Consider the following 5,735-nt stretch of genomic DNA (forward strand, 5'->3'; position numbering starts at 1 on the left):
AATAAAAACATCTGTTGGGAGGCTGAGGCAGAAGAATCGCTTGAACCAGGGAGGCGGAGGTTGCAGTGAGCCAAGATCACGCCACTGCACTCCACCCTGGGCGACAGAGCAAGACTCCATCTCAAAACAAACAAATAAAATTGTAGGCTTTTTTGTTTACAAAAAAACATTACACCTAAAATTAAAAAAAAAATTATTCGAATGCCTAAAATAGTTAATTTATGAAGAGCTTTTGCAAGCCAATAAGCAAAAGATAAGAAAACTAATTTTAAAATGCATCTAAGGATCCCACTGGATAGTTCACAGAGGAAACCTTAGTATCAATAAATATATAAATGAGATATTTCCCTCGATGGCCCTCTATGCTTCTGCATGTCACTGCTGCTTTAGCATGGACTCTGGCCTGGGCTGCCAGTCATTTGGTCCCCTTTGATGGTTTTCTCAGGCCCTTCTTGTAAGAGGAAGACATTTAAGAAATTCTACTCTTCCTGGTCCAGCATCAGGGTGAAAGAGATACACGACAAGCACAACTTTCTACTTCTAAGATTGACAGTATCTTATGACACAACTCCAGTTACTTTATTAGCAGTCTATTTTATCTGCCTCACTTAAAATGCTACTGGTGCTTGCATCTGAGAACAATTTCTATTATATATTCAGATCTTATTCTTACCTTATAAATTACCCTATTCTAGCATCAAGAAGGTGTATAGGGAAGAAAACCCCACCTGTTACCTTAGCGTCAAAATTCCTAGACTGCTACAAATTTTAATAAATGTATATTCCAATTTTATGAGATACAGAAGTATAAATCAACTTAAGTCAGCAGTTTTTTATTTATCATTAATTTTTATTTTCTTACTAACAAAGTTTAGTTTCCATACAGACTGTCCAAAAAATGCCAATCCAAACTATATTTCAATAGTCGTATTGGGAAAAATTTTCAATTAGCAGTAATCATGCCTCAGATGGAGCTCGTTGGTCATAATACTGCCATTGAGCAAAGCTAAAGAGGTTTATTTTATTTTGATTTATTTTTCCATTGTGTATGGTTTAAATGTTTCTTCCCTCCAAAATTCATGTTGAAATGTAATTCCCAATGTGATAGTGTTGAGAGATGTGGACTATTTAAGAAGTACTGGGTCATAAGGGCTCTGCCCTCATGAATGAATTAATTCATTCACAGCTTAATGGGTTATCAGGTAATGGGACTGGTAATTGTATAAAAAGAAGAGGGATCTGAGTTAGCATGTTAGCATACCCATTCTCCTTGCCGTGTGAGGTATGCAACCTCAGGACTCTGTAGAGTTCCAACCAGCAAGAAGGCTCTTACTGTGCCCCCATGACAATGGACTTCCAGCCTTCACTGTGAGAAATAAATTTCATTTCTTAGAAGGCAGGCTAAGATGCTAATACAAATGTGAATTTGTGGGCAAACATATGCAATTTAACTTGAACTGAGATCTTTCCTCCACATCTTGGTAATGAGCTTAGTAATAACCCAAGTCTCCTTCAGACCAAACCTTAGACCTCAAAATCCAAACAACAAAACAATTGCACAAGGAGAGAATCACTCGACAAGCAAATGCATTTCTCAGTAATGAATACTCTGTGATATACAACTGGACAAAAAGAGGGATTCAGCCGGAGATAATATGCTCAAGGCTGGGTATTATTAGCTAGTTCATTCATTGCATGAAAAGGATTGCCTCTGTGGCCACAAATAAATTCCAAATCCTCTGATGTCATGAAGATTTTTTGTCTTCTTGAAAAAGAGACAGTACTAGAATTCCACTCTATTGATTTCCAACTCTAAAAGGATTCTTGAAGTAAAGATATGGACAGAGGGTCTTGCACAAAAAGGGATGGTTAGATTTATCTACTGTATTCTCTCCCTACCATTCTAAAACAAGGTTTGCTATAGGTTGTCAAATATATACACAGGCTATACATTTATAGCACATATCAGAACTAGAAGGAAGTAGCTTACCTGAGCTAGAAGACATGGAGGAAGTTAGGAAAATTGCTACACTAGACTCCATCTTTCCAGGGTGCTGGACCTTGACCTACATCATCTCATCTCTGAGATGAGATAATTTATGCTTAAGATAATTTATGCTTAATGACACTGCCTCTTTCTTTTTGTGTCTTTGAAAATAGAAGAAAAGACACCCAAGAGAGATTTCATGAAAAGTCAAAATATATTTAATGCATGGTTATTGGCCTATATATGGTCAAGGTCTATTTAGTTCAAACTGCTAAGTATCTTCACTGGTTCTCAAGAAATCCCCAGCTTTGGTTCCACTGCTCTGACTTTTCTGTACCATTTTAATTGTTCCAATGAGATGCTGCACAGTGAATAGCCAAGCACTGAAAACCCAGCAATTTGCCGATTTGACCATTATAACCAAACAAGAAATACAGAAATATTCCCTACCCAAAGCAGAAAAAAAAAATTCTTATAAATAGTGCAGTTTTAAGTATTCTGTTATAAGAAACAAAAATCAGACCAAGACATTTTTATTTCTTTATTATTATTGATGTCATTGTTGTTATCATTATTGATCTATTTGATGTAACAGAGAAAGATGGAGATGTTGAAGGACAGTTCTCCAGGTGACCTTGGTCTTACTCAGTTGTCCTCCCTTCCCCACTTGTAGTTCTCAATAATAAATGTAGAATTTACTGAGAATGCAAAACTTTGAAATGGAGGGTACTGACCAGAATAGCCCAGGCTGTGTTCCAGGGACCCCTAGAAACAGGATATCCTTCACTGATTTAATTCAGTGTGTCATTAGCCCTCAGGTTATAAAACCTACATCAGGCTGGGCATGGTGGCTCACACAATCCCAGCACTTTGGGAGGCCGAGGCAGGTGAATGACCTGAGGTCAGGAGTTCGAAACCAGCCTGGCCAACACGGTGAAACCCTATCTCTACTAAAAATACAAAAATTAGCCCGGTATGGTGGCACATGCCTGTAATCCCAGCTACTTGGGAGGCTGAGGCAGGAGAATAGCTTGAACCAAGGAGGCGGAAATTGCAGTGAGCTGAGATCACGCCATTGCACTGGGGAACAAGAGAGAAACTTTGTCTCAAAAAAAAAAAAAAAAAAACCCTAGGTCAGACTGATTTCTGGGGTCCCTCAGCTGCAATGCAAGCAAGGTACATGCCGATGAGAATCCCTCTATCCTGGGCAGCTTTTCTGAGCCTTTGGGGATAGACTCAGAATGACTCCTGGGCTTCTACCACCCGTGTTTTCTATATGTAAGTAATAAACCTGCATCATGTAACTTGTGATGTGTGTGGGCGTTCTGTCTCACCAGACTCAGATAAGCTGGTAACCAGTGTACACTGAGCCTGCTTCACAGACGTGTGCTAAAGTCTGCTCCTATGACTGTAATTTTGTCAATTTCTTCTTGAATTTTTCATATCTTTAGTTGTATATATTTCATAGATTTTATTTAATGATTCCACAGTTATGGCTGTGATATTTTCACTGCGGAAATTTAATCTTTGTCAACATTTTAAAACATCTTCCTCTCATATTATCATTTTTGTATTGTGTTTTCTAATCTTAACATGGAAAAGCCAGTATCTTTCAGTTGGCATTTGTCTGACATATCTTCCACTCATTTCTTTGTTTTTTTAGCCTTTCAATTTCTGAAGAAGTAAACAGGTTTAATAACACCCACACAGTCTTTGAAAAGGTCTACAAATCAAAATAGTGAGCCAAACAAGTCTCCCTTTTGTGAGACGGAACAGACAGAGAAAAATTTATTTTATTGTGCTGGGGGGAATACAGTTGGTGAGAAAGGACAGAAGCATGCTAGTGGGGGCCACAGGAAGCTCTCTGCTTTGCTAGTGCTGTTTTTGTAGTTATTGAAATTGTGAGCAGTCACTGAATAACTGTGATCTTAGAGAGGTTCCTCAACCTCTCTGTCTCTCAGGTCTACCTTGTCTATAAAATCAGGATGATGACAACACATAATTTCTAGGACAGTTGTGAGGATTAAGAAGGTTAATACAAGTAAAATGCGTATACCAACTCCTGATACATCGCAAGTGTTCACAAAACGTGAGGTAATATCATTATTTCTAATGTTACTTATGTCACAATCTTTGTTCCATTCCAATTGTTTTCTAATTTTCCTTCAGCTATGGAGCCTGTCATTAGACATTTAGGGGTATTGGTGATAGGTTAAAGCTGCAGTTGTCGGTAGGAATGTGAACCCATTAAACTGTACTTGCTGTTTTATTCTTTTAAGTTTTAACCTGGTAGAAAATGCTGTACTTGGCATGATCATTTTTTTCCCCACAATATTAAAAAGTATATAGAAATAGATTATTCTAGACCTCCTCAAGCCTCCCTTCCCAAGACAAAAATGTGTAACCAGGTTTGTATAGTCTTTCTGAAGCATTCTGTAAACCCTTTAAAATAAAAAGTTCAAGGGAAAAAGAAATTCAAAAGGCAGCTCTCCATCTTTACACACGCTCCTGCCCTTATTAATACCTGTTGTGTATGGTATAATTTTTTTCCTATTATAAATTTACTGTAGTTTACTTATCTAGCAGAGTATTCCACCAGCAGTCTATTGATAAGACAGTTAATGTATTCCTTGGCTTATTAATTATTTTATTTGCAAAAAAGAAAAAGTCACAATGAATATCCTTGCACATTTAAATGCACATTTTCTGTAGGATACAGTTTTGAAAATATAGTTCTAGGCCAAGAGTATGAGCACTTCTAATTTTGGCAAATATTGCCAAGTTGCCTTCAATGGCGTTTCCGCCATTTACATTTCCAGCAATAGTGTGTAAGTAGAGAATTCTGTTTTTCCCAAACACTTGCTCTCAGTGTATTATCAAACCTTTTTATCTTTGCCAGCCTGATACTGTAAACAGTTTTTCATTACAATTTTAACTTACTTGTCTTTTATTAAGAATGAGATCTGACAGGACGCAGTTGCTCACACCTACAATCCCAACACTTTGGGAGGCTGAGGCAGGAGGATAATTTAAGCCCAGGAATTTCAGACCAGCCTGGGCAACATGGTGAAACCCTGTCTCTAAAAAAAAAAAAAAAAAAAGCCAAGTATTAGTCAGGCATGGTGCCTGTCTATAGTCCCAGCTTCTCAGGAGGCTGAGGTGGGAAGATTGCCTGAGTCCGGGAGATTGAGGCTACAGTGGGTCGTGTTTGCACCATTGCGCTCCAGCCAGATTGACAGAGCAAGATCCTGTCTCAAAACAAAAACAAAAACAAAAACAAAATACGAGATTGGCGGCTGCATTTTCCACCATCATCTAACATTTGTGTTTGTGAGATGGTGTATGTGAATATGTCAGTCTTTGCTGAGCTGTATGCTTTGAAGCTTTATGGTTGGCAGCCGAAACCTTTGTTTTTTCTTGCTTATCATAGAAATATTTTTTAAAAACCAAACTTCAGCTTTCTTAACCTAATATTTTTGTTTCTCTTATTTCATACTTTTTAAACCAATTCAATAACATCTCTAAATTGCAGTGACCGCAAAAGTTCTCAGGGAATTTTTACACATCTATTAATTTTCTTTTCTGTGAAAATATACTAAGAAAATGTAAAGAAGGAAATCCTTTTCTGCTTGCCTACAGCAATTTAAAGTCCTCTGATGAATGGTTAGCTGGTAAAGCAAGGCCTCCAAAGCAAGGAAAATAGAATGATTAGGTTCTGCATTTTAAATTAGGAATGTCTACTTTGAAT

General features: G+C 37.5%; 1 pseudogene; it reads right to left on the bottom strand.

The window, feature by feature from the left end:
• Positions 1-876: 876 nt before the first annotated feature.
• LOC119618363 (U4 spliceosomal RNA) lies at positions 877-1,008 on the bottom strand (annotated as a pseudogene).
• Positions 1,009-5,735: the final 4,727 nt, after the last annotated feature.

The sequence above is a fragment of the Chlorocebus sabaeus genome, chromosome 4 (genome assembly GCF_047675955.1).
Source record: "Chlorocebus sabaeus isolate Y175 chromosome 4, mChlSab1.0.hap1, whole genome shotgun sequence".
NCBI lineage: Eukaryota > Metazoa > Chordata > Mammalia > Primates > Cercopithecidae > Chlorocebus > Chlorocebus sabaeus.